Source organism: Rutilus rutilus (genome assembly GCF_951802725.1).
Source record: "Rutilus rutilus genome assembly, chromosome: 22".
NCBI lineage: Eukaryota > Metazoa > Chordata > Actinopteri > Cypriniformes > Leuciscidae > Rutilus > Rutilus rutilus.
In genome coordinates, this window is record NC_140227.1 from 18,972,862 (window position 1) to 18,995,062 (window position 22,201).

At 39.2% G+C, this 22,201-nt stretch overlaps 1 protein-coding gene across 4 annotated transcripts in view; it reads left to right on the forward strand.

The window, feature by feature from the left end:
* Nucleotides 1–5,156: 5,156 nt before the first annotated feature.
* The window catches only part of foxp4 (forkhead box P4), a 123,596-nt gene continuing 106,551 nt past the window's right edge, over nucleotides 5,157–22,201 (forward strand). For all 4 annotated transcript variants that reach the window (XM_084395287.1, XM_084395288.1, XM_084395289.1 and 1 more), the window contains exon 1: nucleotides 5,157–5,725. The gene's annotated coding sequence lies outside the window, so the exon portion shown is untranslated. The remainder of the gene's footprint in view (nucleotides 5,726–22,201) is intronic.

Consider the following 22,201-nt stretch of genomic DNA (forward strand, 5'->3'; position numbering starts at 1 on the left):
TTAATACATGTGATATTATTTGTTTGTAATTTTGTAGGTTTGGCCTTGTAGTAATAGTTAAAAATATATGTTTAATTATAGAAATATAAATAGTGCAGATGTTTGTTAATAATATTGTTGGTATTGTAGTTATTTATTAATATTTTTGGCTTATAATGAAATAGTGAAAGTTGTCACATTTAATTAAATCTTTCATTAAGTTAATGCTGTGGATGCATTCAAAGATGTGGAAACTGAAAGATTATTTTCTCCCCTCCTGCAAAAAGATGAAATAAAGAATATGTCAACACTATCTATAGGTAAAAGCCAACAATAAATGCTCCCCTTGTGGTCTCTCATATCAGATCCAGATGTCTCTTTCACACCGGCGCAGGGAGACAGAACTCTGATGTATTTTATATTGAAGCTAAATCCAGCATTGAGAGTGGAAATGCCACGGCCTGCGCTGTCTTCCAGCTCCCGAACGAGTGAGCTGACAGTGCCTATCCTAACCCAGCATCCTGCGTGACAGCTCTCCTCGCACACTGAAAAAGTCAGGGCTGATTCCTGTGGGATCTCACAGCAAACAAAGGACAATGCCGCTAGATTTCCTCTGGGAACTGCAAGTTTGGCCGGAAGATTTAGGCATACTGAAGATTGATAATGTCAGTCGGTTGAGATATGGAGTGTCATTTTAGTGAATGCAGAAAAAAAAAAAAAGGGGAGACAGCATGTCATTTGTTTGCTTTGATACAAGATCGCACCCGAGGAAGAGAGCAGAGGGTTTGTGTGTGTGTGTGCCTCAACAAGAGCCCTTTAGCCGCCTCCTTTTGTACGATGTGCAGCTCTCCTCATGTGTACCGCCGCTGGCTCCACCTCTGAGCCGCTCGGTGAATGAAAACTTCGCAAACTCCTCTCCCCCTCCCACAGTCCCGCAGCCCTGCTTCTCCCATCACCCCTCGCTATTCTCAGGGGAGCCAGGTGACACTTCAGCCCACTCGCAGAGCCTCTGTGGCGGGGCTACAGCTGCGTCGAGTCGGTCAGCTCCTCCTAAGTGGCCCCAGGCAAGATTTGAACCCTTTTTTTTTTCTGTCTAAAAACGCGGCACCTTAAAACAGCTCGTTAAACGCTGGCCTCATCCCAGTCCCTTTTTTCCTTCCCGACTGATCTGGGGTTTTTTTTTTTTTTTTTTTTTTTTGACAGCTTTATTCAAGATGAAGTTCCTCGCATGACATGGGCCGTTAGGATCAGTTACCGCTCCCCGAAGACAGCTCGGCAATGTGGTTTATGTGAGGATGAATACAGTGTTGACAAAAAGACGAGTGTGAGGGGAAAGACCTGGGAGAGAAAGCGGGACAGAACACGGCGGTGAAGCAGTAAACAATACCGTGCTGTGTTATTTAACACCCTCTAACCGAAGCCAGCTGTGCCTGTAAACACGTTTATGACGATTTAATGAAAATATGCTGGTGTGTATGATCTTCCTCAATCAAACAATGTAATTTGTATCGCATACACTGCCACTGTCTTGTGGCGTAAACAGTGTCAGCTGTCATCAGTGTCTTGTTCTGAGGGACAGTTTCTATACTGTTAAATAGGCCTAGCTCTTTTGACTTTTTTCTTCCCATTTTCCCCTGGAAACTCAAGGGTTGGTTCTACATAAATTTCGTTTGCCAGGAAGGACCTTAGGGTATGTTTGTAAACACTATAATAATTTTTAGTTTATTTTACAGTGTTAATTTTTTTACAACATTACTCCCACATGGCAGTTAAAGCATTTTGAGCTTAATACCACAAATTGCCTACAGTTTACATAAACGCAGACACACTCACTAAACTTTCTGCTCTATCCTTAGGCGACGGCCTGTGTCACCTGTGGCCTTTGAGTGTGTGTGTGTGTGTGTGTGTGTGATGGAAAGATCTGTTACAGTGTCTCTGTCATTGGCCATTGGCACGTTTAACAAGTGACCTTAGCTTTCCCTTAGTCTCACTGAATGTAGATTATGACACCAAACCTGCATATACAGTATAACCCCAAACTTTCCCCCCTCTGAATTTATTATTTTTAATATAACAACTGATTGAAGACTTTAAGGAATATCAAAAAACTCAATCAACAACACTTTGATTCCACAAAAATGATTTCCAACTTAAAAAAAAAAAAAGAAGCAGCAAAATCTGGGTTACATTGAAATGTAATATGAATGGGACCAATCCGTAAATGTTAAATACTCACTTTTTCAATAGTGCAGTCAGAAGACGTAAACAATATGCATGTTAACATGATTTTAAGAACACTAACTTTTTTTTGTATTATTATTTATCTTGAAACTCTTTTATAACTTTGTTGCCATGGCAATGTAACACAAAATATTAAATATGAATTCAAGTTTATCTTTTTATGCTTAGAAATTTCTCCAAAATTGGCCCCATTCACTTTAGTTGTAAATGCCATACTGTAACCTTGATTTGAGCTTTTTTTTCTATTTTGTTTGGGAAGAAAACAAGAGATGAGCCAAAATAATTTTTCAATCAACATAACACCACAAATGCTGTCTACTGAGCATATTTTGTGTTGAACCCTGAATATTCCATTAAAGTTGTCTGTTTACGGACTAAATGGGTTTTAGATTGGGCAATACTAACTACTTTATAGCAGTTTTAACACTCCTTATAAGCAACATCAACTACTCTAGTGTGACTAAACACTTTTTTATTGTTTTTAAGTCATTCTCTCTCTGAATACTGACATATTTCTCTTTAATTATGTGAGGAGAAAATGTTGTAGAACAGCCAATTCGTGTAGCCAATTATGTTTAATTTAATTACCTGTCGACTTTGATAATTATTACCCCTGATTAACCACAAAGCCTGCTCTTTAATGTTAATCGAAAGTGCTGGATGAAAGTGCTGAGGAGTTTTTATTTTTTCCATTCATAAAAGAGAATGTTATTAGATTACAGTGACTAAGACACTCACCTTTGTCTTCGCCTGTAATATGTCTGAAGGGCTGCATAGCCCTTCTCTTGCAGTGTCCTTGCTTTAGTCCAGCAATGCCCTTATAGACTGTGAAGTTTTTCCAGTGTTGTTGGTCTTGTTTGCGGTCCCTAAGGACATTATGCGAGCACAAACAAGTAAACAAGCAAACAGACACACGCAGATAGCATCACCACCACCGAATATCCCATTGCCTGGCGGGATTGAGAAACAGAGTCTGAAAAGAACAAGCAGACGAACGAGTAAACAAATAACACACAGTAAATAGATGTGTTGTTTTCCATGTCCCCGGGCTCTGGTGGTATTCCTGCAGCAGAGGAGAGAGGAAACAGAGTCCAATACTATTTATTTAGTAAAAATGATGAAAATACAAACTAAATCCAATGTACTTGTCTCTTTGTGAGTGTCTGAGTATGCATGGGTGGTTCTCAGGGAGCGTAACAGTGATACTTCTGGACTTGATCCGCAGCTTTGATGTCAGCTTTGGGACTGATGAGGTAACAAACATCCAGATCTTTAGCCGAGTGAGAATTCGCCCTCCTTGTGGTCATATGATGGCATGTCACAACAATACTAATCAAACTGGCTTACCTAGTCTGTGTGAACGGAAGTACAACTTTAATGGACTCGTTTTGTCCCTCAAAAATGTGAAAGCTCATTAGCAAATATGGCATTTTATTCAGAAACAAGATATATTCCAGATCTCAATGCATCCAAATGATGTACCGAAAGATAAGCAAGGCAAATTTGTATAAATTGCCTTGTTTTATTGATCACCTCTGGGTTTGTCTAAACTCTTGAACTAGCCGTGATCTTGTTTGCAGGTGTGTGTGTGTGTGCTGTGAGAGGTGAACTGTATGTAGGTTAGTTAGTTAGAGAGTCAGTCATCCTATGGGTTCTTGGTGTAATCCTTTCATGAGTTCCTCATTAGCCTGTGATGGCCAAACCACAAGAGTGTTTAATCTTAACCCCGTGATGGTGAGCAGACCGAATCTCCTTCTGTCCGTCTTACCAATGTATCTGATTGTCGTGCTTGATCATGTGCATGAGGCAAAAGAAGTTTTAAAAATCTGCGTTTGTGTGTTTAATCATGTTAATCTGACGGGGAACATTGCAAACATGCACAGAACCTTCTTTTGTCCCTTAATTTGTTACATTTATATAGCGCTTTTCTAGATAGCCTACTCAATGCGTTATATGGAAGGGGGAAACCTTACAATATTCTGCTTACTTCTAAAATGTTTTCATTTTTTAATCTGTGTGCAAACTTCCTCATCAGATAAATGATTAAACATGCTAGCTACTTCAAAAAGTTGACAAACTACATTTTTTTCAGTACATCTAAAGCTATAAATATGTCTTAAAGTGCAATAAGGCTGCCAGGACTTGAGGTCCATATGGCAGGACATAGAAGTGAAGTCAGCATTGTTTTATGAGCCTATGAGCCTGCTGCCTTCCTTCATTTTAGGCCAGCATGGCTACATCTTGGGTTATTGATTTTTCTAATGAATATGTCTTGACTAATGGGGGTCGTATCCTATTGTCCAGTGGAAGTAAAAGCCATTTTTGCTGAGAGAAAGTTTCCACTGGCACTGACCATAAAATAAATCATATTTCAACTTTTTTGATAAGATGACAGATTACTGACAAAGCATGGCCTTGACTATCCATTGAAAGTTCGAGTGATATTCATAAATCAACAACCTAAATCGGTCACGAGTGATGTTTTTCAATAATAGTACAATAACACACAAATCATTTATACTATTTGTGTGTCTTATACATATTCATCTAAATTATATTATTGCACTATACAATGGTATCTTTCTATTTATCTATATCTATCTGCAATAACATTGATAATGATAATATACTTAAAAAATTATATTTAAAACAATTTTTTTTAAGAAAAAATATATATAGCCTATATAGCCTATAATAACTCTTATTGACAACAAAACCAGATTGAATGATGACAAGCAGCATGAACAGACTTGTTATTTCCTGAAGAGTATATGTGGACTAAGGTAACGGTTCCCTTGGTGAGTCTGTCCTTTGACTAACATCTGTTGCTCGTCGGCTGCCACAATGGCCAAACTAAACCAGCGATGCGCGCGCAGGTGAAGAGATCAGCGCCTGGAGCGCGCGAGCTTTTGTATTGTGCCACAAGCTCCGTCAGCGCAGAAGATGTGCGCGCGCGCCTGTTCTCGGCGTATTACGGTAGACCAAACTGTCCCCTAACATCGCCAACACAAGACACAAGCGGAGTAATTCAACACTGATTTCTCTGCGAATGAGCGAGGAACAGACGAGATGCCAAAAACTCCAGCGAGAAGCATTATTGGGACTTTAGGAAAACTCACCGTGTGATAACAGAGAGAAAGAGGGAAGACCTGAAGCGACGAGGAGGCGTAAAGAGCCGCGTGCTTGTTCTTCATGAACTTTGAGGAGCGCTGTGACCATGCAGCCTTTGAGCTAGTGCACGATTATTGTTTCCACTTATCACCCTACTGAGTGACCAGTCTGAGAGAGGACGCCAGTAAAAAAGGAAAAGAAGACTAATAAAGACAGTTGTCGTTGAAAGTAATGGTCTGAAGACACCACTCATAGAACAGGATTTTTTTTTTTCTTTTTGCGTTGCTCTTCTGAAGCTTTCTGGAATCGCTGGGACATTCACGAGAGCTGGAGCGACACATCCACATGGTCCAGCCGTAGAGTGAAAGTAGAGTTCTTCACAATATCCTAACAGGTTCATATCCACCTTTTTTACTTCTTCTTTTTCTTTCTTTCTTGTTCTTCTTCTACTTTACGCCTCGCTTCATACGCGATTTTAATAGCCTATCCCAGATTTGAATGCTCGGACGCGCTATCACACTTCTTCGGATCAATAGGAGGGAAATATCAGTGTATTTTCTTAGATGTTTTACTAAAGCTCCTAATATCACAATGAATTAGACAATCTAACTTTTTTTTTTTTTTTTTTTTTAACGTGACACTTTTAAACCGGAGATGAACGCGTGTTTTTGTTCTCCACGAGAGAATAATACATGATTATGAATTGGAGACATTTTTGACTAAACAAATAATGACTTGGAAGGCTTTTAGATAAACCATGATGGTAGAAAAGAATATAACAAGTTTATTGAACGTGCAACTGAGTTTGAAAATATCACCTGCTCCGAAATCTGAGATCTGAAATCAAAATGAAAAAAGGATTATTTTTGACCGATCAGATAAAGTAATTTTTAATAAATAAATGTTAGTATGCGTTTGTTTTCTCTTGATAGACCATATGCTTCTTCCACAGAAATGTAGAAATCATATATTGCTTGGTCTTTGAGACAAAACTCTCCGTGTAAACAATTTAAGTTAATAAACAGCATCGAAATATCTAGGAATAGCCTACCGTAAACTAAAAAGTTAAACCACGGCTTAATGCACATTTGCTTTTCTTATTCTCCGTGTAGCTGATTGTTTTTAACAGGCTCTCAGCAAATTGATCTTATATCCCATGCCTTCTGATTCATACGTTTTCATATCTATAAGATACAATGTTTAGAAGTAATAATTTAGCGTTTTAAAATTAGGTTATAACAAAGTAAAAACAAAAATAAATGAAACGTATTGAAGTTTGTTAATAGTTGTTTTAGGGTCTATTAGCGGTGTGTTACTGAGACAATGGAATATAACAAATGTAAGGAATTAAATAAAAGTAAGATTAACTCTGCATGTATTGATTATTATTATACTTTGGCCTATAAATGAGTATAATTTCAAATGCATCAATTACCGCGAGATAGGCTGAGTAAGGTTTGTATACATGCAAAATCAGATTTTAAAATTGATGAAACGTTAAGTTTCACATCAAAAAGAAAATATTGTAATAAAATATATATTTTTAACTGGTCTTTTTTTTTCGCATTTACGAATTAACAGACAGATTGCTGACTAACTTCAGTGATGAAAAACTTAATGTCTTTATTTAGGGATTAAGTTTTACACAGATGCATGAGCAACATTAAATTTTATTTTTATTTTTAAACCATATGTTTAATGGTTTCTTGTTCGTTTCGTGATCATATCAGCGCTGTTTGTTTCTCTCTCAAAGACAACAACAAAACAAAACAAAACAAGCAACAATTTTAACGTGAGTCCCGGGCATTAAAAGTGAATCTGCAGAGGGAAGTACAGCTCAGGAGTTAAACCAAGTAGCCTACACTAGTAACTCGGACTCTTTGTGTACTTTGTGTACTTTGTGTGTGTGTGTGTATATATATATATATTAGGCCTACACACATCATCATCATCATCATCATCTTCATTCTCCTCATAACCTGTCAGTGTGTGTTAATCTCATGTTAATAAGGACTGATTGATGGAGCTTTTGACACAATTATTTTAAATCTCATTGAAAGTATTGGTTGAATTTTGACTTAATTCACTGTTGGCATTTACAGCACAATGCAAATGCATACTAAATCACAAGATGAATTTTTTTGAAAATTGAAGGAGAACGATAAATGATTTACTTTGATGTCATAAAGTGTTTCTGATATTTTTTATTTTGTTTAATCTTTTAATTATTTCGTGTTTAGTATTACTAACAGCTTTAGCAAACACATGAAAGGGCATTTATTTTATGAAAGATGAATTTCATAAAATAATATTTCTTTTATTTTATCAGACAAATAATTTTTCTTCTACTGAAACACTTTTTTGTCTCAGTGCTGCACTTGTGCTCCTACGATGTCTGTTCTTTGATATATTGCCTCTTATAATGAATAGATTCCACGCTAATTGAAATGTGACGTGTAAATGTAGATGAACATAAGCATAAAGTGATGAATACAATTTCCATTTGATCTGCTTGTGTGTTAGATGAATAGAGTGATTGAATGATTTTATGTGCTTATAGAGGAAAAGGGATAATTCATGAAGTTGACAAAGAATATGGCTTTTCGTTCAGGGAGGGCATGAAAATGGCAGTAAAGTGGGTAATTTAGTTATTTGCATGGCCGTCAAGCAGCTGCAGGCGGCAACAGCTACACCTCAGCCGATAGTTTTAGCACTCTTGTTTCTAACGGCGGACACCAGACTACCGTAGAGTTCTGGTTATAATTGATGTATCACTTTTTCTGTGATAAGTGATTTTGTTTTATGTTGTTCTCCATGTTTATACAGACTACAAACCTCACTTTCGATGGTCTTTCAAATGTGATTTTTTTGATGAATGTGTGGATTGCATGGCAGACTGGTATTCAGCCCACTGTGGGTATTTTTCTGGGTAGAGAGAAGGTCAGGAATGTGTTTGTTTTGGATGTTGAGACTAACCTGATGCCAGGTGTACATTCAGGCATGTTGCTTTTTGATGCATATTTTAGGAACATTTGATGATTGAAACTTTATTTGAACAACCGCTTCCATGCAAATGCAAATATATGTCGGCGTGTGCTGTGCAAAAAGCATTTAGTGCTTTGTGTGTGTGCTTTTTTTCAAATTCAGATGAGCCTCAGTGAAGTGATTTAGAGGTAAATTTAAGTTTTTCAATATCATGGGTGGTTTTAACACAAAGCACTCTTGTTCTCATGAAGCACTGTCCCTTAGACCCTCACATGGCATTTCCACCATTAAACTCTTTTACCGTTCCAAAAATAATGTTAGTTTTCACACAAGTGCATTTTTAGCTAAAGCATTTTGAAGAGCAGTACATATCCATCTCTAACTGATTAGGATTATTTTTTTTGTCAACCACACTTTTGGCCACTTCTGCTCTCAGAAACATGTTTGTGTGAAATATGCCATGCCTACGTTCTCCCTTTCATATTTCAGCTGACCTTACGCGAAAGGTCAGGCTGTAATTTTTACGCTCGTTTGCGTCTTTGAACGCGTCAGCTCTGGCGTTGACCAGCACCAGCCGTAGATTAAACATGTGGTTTTAATTGAAGATGTTATTTGGTGGAACGGCGAGGCTGGGCATTTTTCAGTGTATGTGAATAATAAATTATGCACGTTTTTAGACAGTGAGAGCTGCTTTTATTACTAGTCAGAGAGTGGTGTCATTTTCTCCTCAAACTCTGAGCCTTGAAAGAGGGGAAAAAAGGAACTAACTACACTAAAAAGACACGAGCAGTTTCAACCAACTTCAGCATCTGCAAATAAAAAACCGAAAAGACAAAAGAGACCAGAGTGACGGATGTTTTCCAGATGACAGTGTTGATCTGATTAGTTGAGCTAGATATCGAAAAGGTCTGCCGTTAACTGTTTCAGCTTTGAGAGAGACCAGACTGCAGTGCGGAAATGCCGTCTCGGCGATCCGTCAGCTGAAGATGCTGCTGGACATTGTTTTCCTGTGTCTATTTATTCCCAATGTGAATTTAATTCTCCACTTGAACTCTTAAGCACAGTTTCTCTTTACTGTGACCTCAGTGGCACTTTTTTTTTTTTGTGTGCAGTTTTTGGGTTTTTGCGCTCAAGGTTTCCTGTGTGGGAAAGCTTCACGCCGGGATTCGGGAGAGTGCCAGGCTGTTATGAGGTGATGACTGTCTTAAAGAATGACCCTAGCGTTTGCTTAGAGAGAGGAAGGGCCCATTTCCGATAAGCTGGGGAAATGTGGTAGAAGGAAAAGCAGGGTGTTCACTGGACGGAAATGACAGTACTTGAGTCTGAGGCGTTGATCATTACTTCTCTATATCCATTAGCCGAGCACCTCGGGAGAGATTATTGGCAGCTCTGAGCTGCAGACGCGGATGGAAAGTGAACTAGTGCGCTGCATGGTCAGTCACATGTGGATACCTGCTTGAAAGAGTTACAACTGGCCTTTTTTGCCCGAAACAGATTCAGGTACCTGTTGGAGTGACAAAGAACACTGTGTATTGATTACTGAAGCCTAGATAGTGTCTAAGGGAGGATGCAAGCTGAAGTCATAAACTTGCTCCCTGTGGCCACCGAAGCTGCTTCTGCTAACTTTGCGTTCCAGCTGACAGCTGTATTTGTGTTATGGATTTTCTCTCAGTCCGCCGTCTCCCCCCTCGAGCCTTCACCCCCTCCACGAAGGTCTTTATAATGCGACTCGCTGTATATTTTAAAAACCCCAGCGCAACGCTGACAAGCCATCATGTCCGTCAGAGAACGGCGGAGAGCAGCCACATCAGTAAAGCTCTTTGGGAAAGATGGGAGCGAACTTTTCGGCACTGTCACAAAAGACGTGACGTGATGTCAGAGTGACAGTTGCTGCTTGTTTGAATACGTCTTAGTAAAGTTTTCTAGAGGAGCCCAGTTCTGTTTCTCGCTTCTATCGCAGATAAAATCCCACTTGTGACGCCAAATGCTAAGCTCTCAAAACAGCGATTGCGATTAGTGAAAACTTCTGCCTAAACAGGAGAGGAGAAAACCTCTGATGTTTTATTCTTCTCCGCGTTGCCCGGCTTTGTTTGCCAGCAACGGCGGGAGGAATTCCTGTCAGCGTTGCCGGCCGCAGTAAACCGTAGTCTGGGTTTAAAACTCTAATCCACCCCCAGCTGCCGAAGGTGCGAGGGGTTCGTTCCTGAGGGAGATTCTGGTGCTGCACTGTACGCTTGGATAAATCCCCCCCCCCCCCCCCCCCTCCCCACTGTGTGACCATATAAGTAATAACCATATAAATGCATCTAATTTTCATTCGCTAATCCGTAAAGTAGCAGCGGAATGGAGAAGTGTTGGTTTCTTTTATGGTATTAGTAATGGGTAACAAGGGGATGCCTACTTAAGTTATTTGCATTTGAAACGGACGAGCGTGATACATCTTATGACAGAATTATCTTTTAACCATGTGTACAACAAAATCAGATTCGTCTTTCCATTTTTGATTGATTGCTTTTTCTTCCGCCCCTCTTGTAGTTCTGGCTCAACTTTCTTAGACACTTTGCATTTTCCTACAAGAATATCACATTTTCAGAATGTCGTTATAAATACCCAAATCCATGCGTTTCTTTGTGTTGTGTAAGGTCTTGTCTTTTTTTTCTCCCTCTTCTCTGACGCTGTTGTGGTGAAGTGTCTTTTCTTGGTGGGGGTTGAGGAGTGCAAGAGGCGCAGCGCAACACACTCTCGCACTGCAGGAAAAGCATGTTATCTTGCGCTGACCATCACATGCCAAATAATGGGAGGGCTTTTACACACTCAAGTTTCAAAATCAAGTTTTGGATGACATAAATATATTTACAGGTTTAAAAATGTAAAAGATGTATACATCTATATTATTATATATAGATGTGTATATATATTTTTTTAAAACCTGTAAATATATTTGTCATCCAAAACTTGATATTGGTCAAAATGAATTGGTTTTAACTAAATTAATTGGCTATATTCTCAAGGAGTGTATTGTTGTGATTTATAATTTAATTATTTTTTAATTTAAGTGTTCACAAGCTTTTTTCACCAAAAAGCTTGGTGGAGCAGCAAATTTTAGGGTTTCAGAAAAATGAAGAAAAAAAGAAATTGATTTCTGCTCTTATGCAGTTTTAAATCATGTGTGATGAGCGCTGCTAACCGTTGGTTAGAGTTGCCTTTTGCTCTCGGCTGTGGTCTGTGAGCATTGTTGACCAGGGGACATCTGCCACTATATTATCCCCAGCTGTTATCTGAATAATTGTATAGTAACCCCCCTTCACACACACACTAACACACTCACAGACAGCCCCTTACCTCCATTCATCGGAGCGCTAGCAGAAGTCAGGGAGAGTATTTTCCTACAGAGGGGTCGCGGGTGGAAGGAGGGGTGGATGGGTTAGGGGAGCCGGTCAGACTTCATACCGGTTGAGCTTTTCTTGACGGTAGGTTGGGGGCATGATAGGGCTCTGTACCGGTATGATGTCTGCCCTCGCGGTCACTGCCAGTCGGCTAACATCTGTAATGGGATTCAACATCCATATCCCCTCTTCCCTGGGAAATAACCTACTCACTAAACCTAGGATTAGCACTCTTGTCCAGGACTTTTCCACAGGAATGAATAAGTTTTGTGCTTTGTTTTCTCACTCACACACACTTTTAAATTCAGCCCAATTGTCTTTTTTTCCCTTTTGCCATGGCAAAGAAAGGTGTGAACAAAGGTGTTTTTATTTATTTTATTTATTTATATTATAAAATTTCCTTCACTTTTCCTTCATACTTAATTATTTTTTTCCTCTTAAATATTGCATGCACTGTTTAGGGCATACATCCTCTTATATTTACTTTTGCAATGTTAATGCAGCAGAAAAAGTACTGCATTTAAATTAAAATGTTTTTATTTCTTGTACCGTATGAAAGTATTTCAATGCTGCTTGAATATGAAAATGTGTGTGAGTGTGAAAGAGAGATGCAAACTCTACAAGTCAAGTCTCTACAGTTTTTAATATATATATTTTTTAAATTCTTTATATTTATAAAATGGCAGGGTTACAAAAAGCTGACGTGTGTGTGTCTTGTACTTGTACTACTATACTGTACTTTATAGCGAGTGGTGCTCCACTCGGCATCCACGACCAGCAATATAGTGATGTTATTTGAACGATGTTAGCTTATATAAAATAAATAAGCCAATTAGCAATTTTTGAGCTATTTTTCATTGATGTCCTCTTTGCAGCTTTTTGATGGGCTTTATCCAGGCTTTCACACTCGCTCTCACCCACATACCGAAAAGGCGAACTCCAGCACTGGTCTATTTTCAACTCTGATCACTGGATGACACCAGGGCGACTTAAAGTGGTGCGACCTCTCGAACTCTTTCTTTCTTACCTCTCTCTTATTCCATATTCTTTAAATCTGTGTGTCGGAAGACATTTGTGTGCAGACATCTTACCTTTTCAAATTAATTAGTCTCCTGGCATCCTTGAACTCGCGTTGAAAGGGGACTGAATGCTTTAATTAAAAAAGGAATGATGGCCAAATTCATGTTCGTCCACACACATGCGCTTTTTTTTATGGGGAGGAATTGCATTGCTGTGATATTGGGATGACATGGCATTCTATGGTAATTTTTCACTTTCAATTTGAATTACCTTTCTTGACATGACCCATGCCCAGATTTTATTAAAGGAATCTACATGATAAAAGTTGCAGATAACTCCAGATAGAAAGGTGTTGTGACTGTATGCTTAATTTTGAAACTAGCATACCTAATCTTTACTTCATTTCTTTTCAATCAAGCGATCGTTTTTATCAGATAAAATGGTGAGCGGATGAAAGGCTGAAGCCTCAGATGTAAACCTATTACTTGTATTAAAACCTGATTAAATTTGTTTAAAGAGTTTGTATGCGGCATTTTATCACATTCAGACATTTCCACGCCTGCGTTTTTTTCTTTAATAGGTTGTGAGGAAGGACTTTTTTTCTGTGATCTTTTGTTAAGTGTTTGGTTGTCATAATTGCTGTTTCAGTTCATAGAAGAATTATTATTTTTTTTAATCAGTTCCCGCAGGTAGAATTGGAAGAAAACGTTTTTGAAATCTCTAGATAAGAAGAAACATGTCAATATGACCACTGTCCACAGGTGAGCTAATTCTCCTCTATCATTTCAACTATGACAGGTTTTTTGCCTTTGTTTCTCATCACCCTCAGATTTCTTTTGAAGATGAAGATGAAGTGATTTACAATCTAAAACACAAATGCAGTATTTCTTCAAAGACTAACACAATTTTATGATTGGCTTTAAAGCAATCAGCTCTCAGCAAAACAAGCCGACAATGCAAGTGCATAAAAAAGTTAACACGCACTCTAAAGCCTGCTTTTTTTGAACAGCCAGAGTCGAAGTGATTACAGCGGCGAGTTAGGTTGAATTCGACATCTCTGACGAGTCAGTTTCTTTATGAGGCTTTGTGCTGGATGTTTGTAAAAAAAAAAATCTGGCCAGAGAGAAGTTTCCAGAAATCCTCAGTCGGAGCACATCTCCTGGGTGCTATTAGGCTGAGACGTCTGCGAACCTCCACCATCCCTCCCGGTAACGCTTTGTGGTTTAGAGCAATCACTTTCCGCACACCAGCTTGCCATGGCTAATTTCAAAAACACAGCCGTGGCTTGTCCCTCACGACCCCCCATGCAAAAAAAATCAAATAAATCCCACAAAAGAAAAAGCGGTACAAAATAAAGTCTAAACCCTCTAGGCGATGTGAATTTGGATTTAGTTTCACTTAGGTTTCTGGTTTGAAAACTGGTTCGAACCTGTTCATATGGGGCCCTAATAAGGATCTGCTACCATTTTTTTTTTTTTTCTGAAAAGTATCAGCGGTAATGATATCGAAGAAGTGAGGTGTTCAGCCTGTCCAGTCTCTTCACTTTTCTCTCCACCTTGTCCAAAAAGTTAATTGTATTTGAAACGGATAGGTTTTTCTGAACATTTGACCGGTCAGCTGTGGAAGGAGACTGTGAGGAGTGAACAAACCCCATGAGAGCGGCTCTCTTGATTGACTGCCAGTAAGCTGAACCCCTCAGCGGAGTAATCAGCATCCCCCAATCATTCAATAAACACCTAATCAGACTAATTGACCCACTCCCTGTAGGAATCGAAACCCGTGGCCTCACTCACACCTTGATGTGAATGACGAGTGGCCTGGCTGCCCTCTGTTAAGGTCTCAATCCTTTGGATAAACGTTCTGAACCATGGTTTATTATGGTCAATAAGACTCATAGGCCAAAAACAAAGGTTTGCGTGTGGTCAGTTGAGCTCTGGAAACTCTACAGCGGCCTGTATACTCCAAGTTATGGAAACCCCCCAAAATAAATGCTAAAATGTGAGGAATTTGATAAATGCTCTGATTAGTTGGCCACCCTATTTTACAGATAAAGAATGAGCGTAATGCATAAGGAGGAGGGGAAAATGAAAGAAAATATATGTGGCTATTCCAGTAAAAAATAGAATTAGTGTCTCATCACCTGTTTTATCTTGGTATATTAATGTGTCGTCCTCAGCAGCTTATCCCAAGGTTGTCTGGCGAAATCGTTTTAGCGCCGTGTGTGTTGGCTGACTTTCAGAGCAACGCGTCTCTCTAGCCGAAGCCTCCTTCCCACCCGACTCTGACATGCACTGTCTTATCTTCTTGACAACTTTGTCCACAGAGACGTTCCAAAGATATTGATATTACAATGTATTTTATTGTAATGAAATATGTGTTAAGCTTTACTTTGTCAAATATGACTTATCGCCCCTCTTAGATCCCCTGTCTGAGGAATCTGGAATGCCGTACTGTTAGAGTTGCTCAAAAAAACAAAACTAAAAGGGTCATAAAAAGAGCTGCTTTTTTCCTGTCTTTTGTATTTCAGTTTGATTTCTTTTCCTGGGGAGAGCTGTGAGTTTTCTCAAGAGATTGTGACTTTTTTTCATATTTTTTTTTCTCCTGTCTGTAAAGCACATTTGTATCTTTGGCTTCTCTTCTTTCTTTAATTTGGCTAAAGGTTCACCTCCAGCCGAGAAAGCAGTTCAGAAACACCTCTCAAGTGTGTGTATATATATATATATATATATATATATATATATGCACACTCTACCGGACACACACACTTGCACACTCTACCGGACACACACACTTGCACACTTTACCGGATTATATGAGGAAATAATTCCATACAGTCATCCATCCTATAAAAGTATTATTCTCTCGTTCTGTCCCCCAACACACACCCTCTCTCATTCTTTTCTCTTTCCTTTTTCGTTATATTCCTGCCTGGTAATGAGAATGTGTTAATGAGAGTGAGAGATCTTTCGGGTATAGCGTAATTTATCAGAAAGGCATAGTTTAAAAAAGGAAGCAAAAAAAAAAAAAGAATGAGGGAAGAGACGGCCCTTCAAAGAAATTCTATTCTTCTTATTTCTGAATGTTTGATGAGACATTGAAAAGTTTTCTAACGTCATGCGGCCCGAACAGTACAGAACAGTGCGCTGTCTAATCACGCTTCACAGAAAAATGACTTCCAACCAGATTTAATTAACTGATAAGAGGGGCTTCAAATTAATTTTTCAAGGATGTTAGATTTTGATTAAGAAACTCCTAAAAGAAATAGACGAATAATCAATTTTTTAATCAACTTACTCAAATGGTAACTGGTTAATATGGTAATTCTGACAATTAGGCCAAATGTTGTAGAGCAGCATTTTCAATGCATCCTTGTAAAGAAATTATAATATCTTCACATCTAATTATCACGGTTATTTAATTTTTTTGTGTGGCTACCTCTCAATTTCACTATTCAATTTCTTTTCTCTTCTACACCTCTTCCATTAGGTCCATATTCAAATGAGAAGTTGGAGATAGTATTAAAATGAGACTTTGAGAGCACTGAATGGAGTCTTTCAGAAATCCATATTGGACGGATATTGGGTTGAAGGGTGTGGGGGGGGTGGGGTGCCGAAAAGGGAAGTGTTAAATTTAATCGTAGTCGTTTACATTTAAAGCAAAAACGACTCTTGAGATTTCTTAAGCCTTTCGTCGCCTCTGTAGATTACATGAATTAATGGCGTGAACTTTTACTTGGGGCTTATTCATTCTGAATGTACGCCTGCCTGTGAAGGTATGCGAATAATGTTATAAGTTTGGAAGTTTTTTAGTGTGGCGAAAGATCTTCACATTTGATTGTACTTAAAAAAAAAAAAAAAAAAAATAGAAAAGCTTACACAACATTTTTCAATAATTAATCATTTTAATTATGATCTTTTCCGTAATCAGCTCTCCACTCAAAGCAACTTTCTAAGATTTATACAAGCTTGATTCAAGTTTTCGAATAATAGACTTTTATCATGTCGTCATACTCTACCTTTTAAAAGTTTGGGTTGTTATAAAAAATTCTTTTAAATAAATTCTGTTCTTCTGTACTTTCTATTTATCAGAAAATTCTGGAAAAAATGCATTAGCGTTTCCACAAAAATATTAAGCAGCACAACTTTTGTCAACATTGGAATAATAAAAATGTTTCTTGTGCACCAAATCAGCATATTAGAATGATTTCTGAAGGATCATGTGACACTGAAGACTGGAGTAATTGTCTTGACATAAATTAAATCTTTAAAATATATTCTACTATATAACTATATATAACTATATTTCACAGTATTACAGCTTTTCACTGTATTTTTGATGCAGCCTTGGTTAGCAAACGAGGCTTCTTTAAAAAAACATAAATTATTTTGAATGTTAGTGTACATATAACATTTTTTGTGAGTTGTCAAATTCACATTTGCTCAGTTTTTTTCTCTCAAATTGAACAAATACATATGTATCATGCATACCATAGTTTTTAGCATTTTTTTAATGTCTACTACTAACAAAGGCGTATTTGTTTCATTCACCGAGTGTTACCCTCGTGCAGCGTAACGAGAAAATATTGACAAAACATTCGAGTGCTGCCTTAAACGGCGCAAGACTGGCTTCCGTTCCCTTTGAACTCGCTCGTACAAGTGGCTAAGTAGCTTCTTGAACGAGGCCCGGCTGGCAAAAACTCAATATTGAACGTACATATTCAATTAGCAAAACTCATTAGCAAAACTTGGCGTTTGTTGTTGTTTTTTTTCTCTTTCTCTCTGGCACAGAATTAATGGTTTTGATATGCTAATTAGCGAGTAATTTAATTTCAAAAGGCCTCAATTAACAGCGGCATTGTGGACACGATGAAGTTAAGCAGCATAATCTAATTTGCATTAGTAACGAGCAGGGAGTAATTAGGGGACTAATTAGACACTTCAGACAGCACTTGTGTTTACTTTCTTAATGAAGTGGAGGGCTTTTTTTTTCCGTAGGAGCCAGAGTGTGCCAAGCATCAGAAGGGGTGGTGGGGGCGGGGATTTGGCACTAGGAGACGAGTGGCATATGGCTTACTGATCGGCTCCAATTACAAACCCCGCTACCTGTCACGTTAGTGGGCTGGTGACGTGAGTCGACAGCCACGTGCGCTCTCGAGTACCGATCGCCGAACCTACATGTGTCGGGATAGGCGCACGACATCACGGGCCGAATGGAACCGTCTGGTGGAATTCCACCGCTCTGTGCCCTGGCTCTGAATACTGTCTGATGAGGTCATAGCGCAGGGACATGTCAGAGCCATTACGGGCCTCCGTGCGCCTGGCCGTATTGGTTTAAAAATTTGTACCAGGGAAGAACCTTCTGTAGAAAATTCCAGATGGCCCTTCTTTCATAGAAGACGGAAAGTTTTTTTTTTTTTTTTTTTTTCTCGTCTTGAAAGAGATCCAGGGTTCAGGACGGTAGCAGATGGAGCGGTATCGGGGGCGCAGACTGTTGATGCACGCTGTGACCTGGGCTGTAGTTTGTCTTGCTCTCAATAGTCTCATGTAGCCACTTTATCAAATGAGTGACAGGATGGAAATGAAATGAAAAGGAGAGAACACAGTAGAGGAGGACTCGCCATCTCCCCTCACTCTCCCATTTATCTGTCTTTCACTCACTTCCTTTCTCTCTGTTTAGCTTGCTGTCTGGTCATCTGTTTTCCCTTCTCTTTTGGGGTATAAGCAGACTCTCTGATAAAAGGATATTTGGCCATGGGCTTGGTACACAAGCCAGTGTTATTTTCTCAGCCGTTGCGTCAATAAGAAACCCTGCTTCTCCAGGAGTATCCAAGCAGCTCGCAAACATTCCACCAGCTTTTCCAGGCTTTGTCCGGCAGGCGAGTATAAATTATAGCTTTGCTTTTGTTGAGCATTCGTTTTCTTAAAGTGACCACACACTGAGGACTCCTTCCTCCTTGGTACCAGATGATTTTTATTTAAAAAAAATTTTTATGTCTCACCAGGGCTTATCAGTAAGATTTTTTTTTCCCCAGCCTTTTCAATTGACCCCACCACAAAAGATAGCTTTTTTTTTTAACAGTGTAATTTTACTACTACTACTACTACTACTACTACTAATAATAATAATAATAATAATGATAATAATAATGATAATAATAATGATAATGATAATAATAATGATAATTTAATAAGATAAGATAATTTAACTTTTTTAAACCTTTTTTAACCATTTTTTTCTAATATATATATATAACAGTGGCATATAATGCAATGAATGACATTTGTTTGATTTGTACTTTTCTGACACATTTTTATTGAAGCTTCCAAATTTTTTTTTTGTGCTAATTTAACAAAACTTTTGTTGCCAGCTAGTATTGGCTAGTGTTTAAAGTTTCAAAACATAAAAAATGGATGTACAAGATTAACAAAAGTAATATTTGGAGTTTTGTCAACTGGTCCGGAACTCCCTCACACTGGCCTCTGGCCAGCAGGCCATCTTTATTGTTGAGCATTCTGACTGATGCGAGTGGCACCGAGGTCAAAAGGGAGGCTGTAGTAGATAAACAGTAGGAAGGCCTGGAGTCATCATCTGAAGTGCTCATTTATTTGAATTTGAGCTGGATCCCATTAAAATGTTGAGAAATGATGGTAAACAGTGTGGCCTGTGAGTGTATTCACAGAAGTCTAATTGAGGGCTTGAGTCTGTGTACTGTTAAAATGGGGGCCCCCCTCAGGATTCCGGGGCCAAGCTCGATTTACTTACCAACACTAACTATGAGCAAAGCAGCCCAAAAATGTCCAAGTCTGCATGTCGTCTGCATCCTTAGTGGTGTATGGCATTGAGTTTCAGGCGGAGTTGTTTTTGGATACAGTAGAGCTGTGAAGTTGGCCCGCCCGTCATGAAGGGTGGAGCTGTAGGTGAAAAAGAGGGCAATTTTGATTGACAGCTTTAAAGTGGGTGGGATTAAAGTGTTAGTTTTGAGGGTTTACTGTGTGTGCATATGCACAAATTATATTAATATTGTGACTAAAACGCCCCACCCACCGCTTTTAATTGCAAAACTATATTCCAGATTCACTCAACTTTTATATGGTTCCTGGAAGGGGATCAGGTTTTGATTTTAGCATTATGCTTTAGAAGTGGAGTTGAAATCTGAACCCTTCCTTGTTTTAACAAGGCGACTGACTCATTGGCTGCTGGTTCAGCTACGGACTTCGTAGAGCTTAGTTGGTCTGTTTTTTGCCTCACTTTACGACCAGCCGCCCTGTTGATGTGTCTAAACGCGTTGCTCTCTATTACTTCTAAAAGGCATGAGGAGTTAATTAATGCCGCTGGCGGTGCAAGATCTACTCGTCCGGGCCGGGACTATTTCTCCGATATCATCCGCTGTGTTGACTACACATTGAAAACAATGCCAGGGCACCGTAAACTACAGCTCCCATGAGAGGGCTTGAATGACTCAATATTGCCAGGATTACACACTCTTTTAATGTTTATATGATAGGTAGCTTTTTTGTGTTTTTAACATTCTCTAATAATAGCTCACAAGTAGTAAGGCCTTTTTCTTCTCCAGGTGGGGCTCTTCCCTATCAGGGCACTGAAACAGAAGGCTACTGGCAAATTACTCTCGCATAGGGGATCAAACCGGTTGTCCCAGACACTGAGATCACACACAATGGAGGAACGGGAGGGGAAGAGAAAGGGGGGACGACAAATATGCAGCTGCCTCAGCCACCCCAAATAGCATTGTTATTGGAGTTAGAGCGGCAGAAAAGAGGGGAAAAACAATTGTGAAAAGAAAGGGTTATGTTTGTCAAGTCCACAAAACCACAGCAGCTGTAGCGGCAGAAATCCTTTCACGCCAAGCTGTCCTGTCAGTCAAACGCAAACTTAAACACACTGTAATAACAGGTCCTAGAATCAATTTGAGGTTGCTTTCATCATCCACCTTGTAAGACACGTCCTCTCACATCTAGAGTGCGCTAGCCATCACTGTAACCTCCATAGAGAGAAATGAGATGGTGGGGTCAGGAAGTCTACTAGTCTTTTGCAGAAATAAAGGGCGTCGTAAATGGGGTCTGACTCAAGAGCAATACGATTCATGTAAATGACATCCAGGGTCACGGAGAGAAAGAGCGAGGGAGGGATTTCATGTACTGTAGTTTCTTTAAATGGCTAGCTGTGTTTAGTAGAAATGAAAAAACTTGGTTAAAGATTTCTTCACACATGACAGACATAATGGCAAGCATGCGAGATGTACTGAATTAATGCACTTGCCCAGATTATATGGTTTTTTGAAAACTTACCGCACTCTGTAATTCACACGCTCTCCGTATGAGCCTCGATCATGCACTGACTCACATCATACACACGCTTGTTTTTAGGTAATACCCTGATTTATTCACCTTTGGGTTGCCCCTTCTCTGTGATGGGTTTACAACCACACGACCGCCCGAAGCACAAAGAAAATGAATATTCATTAGCACCTGAACATAAGCCTTAAGTGGTCACATTTGTATTTATTATTATGTGTAATTCATGTGCCTTTTATTTTACCCAGTCAAGTTAAGGACCACACCACCCTCGCTCTCGCTTCGGAACGGTTAAGCGAACTAGGCCCTCTGATTGAGCCGTATCATGTGCCGTGGAGGTTTTAATGTAGGTTCCGCAGGAGTGTCAGGTTAGGGGAAGAGGTGGGAATGATAGCGGCACTGCTCCCCCCCCTCTCGCTGCGCCTGAGATTTGGTGTAGATTTAGTACCATGCATTAACCCCGGCACGGTTTATGGAGTCGCCTCACATGTCCAAGAACGTTTCATGAGAGGAATATTAATCTTGGGTGCTGTCGTACAAAGCGCTGCCAAGCCAAACTCTTTTTCTCTTTTTCTCTTTTTCTCTCTCTCTCTCTCTCTCTCTCTCTTTCTCTCACTCCAGCCATCTTAAGACGGAACTGAAATTGCCTACCCGAGGTAAATAAATTACTTTCATCGATTGGTGTAGTTAGAAACTGACTTTATCACAGTTTCACTTGACAAGAGTCGGATCCTGGCCTGATAAAGCGCTTCAGTATTAGGGCTTGTAAAATCAGTGCTCTGTTTCTCGATGGCTATCGCACTATATTAAAACGGAAGAAAATGCAAAAGCGATGGCCTCCGCTATCTAAGGTGTTCAACTACACACAGTCTGAGATATGCAAATAAGTGTCTGGGTTTCGCTGGCTGCTGTGTTGAATATTTTTAGTGAAAGAATTGACAGGGCTGTGAATCTCGCTGTGAACCTGTGACATAATGTAGGTGTTATGCTTGGCATGTTAAATAGTTCGGTGACACTTTTATGATTGACAACTCGACAACTTTAGGAATCTTTGAATTAGAATTTGAGAACAAAATGGTATTCACGGTTTTTTATCACTTTCTTAGTTGGAGACTATTCTAACCACAATTAATGGTGTCTTTAAAATGTCACTTTATTGAATTTTTT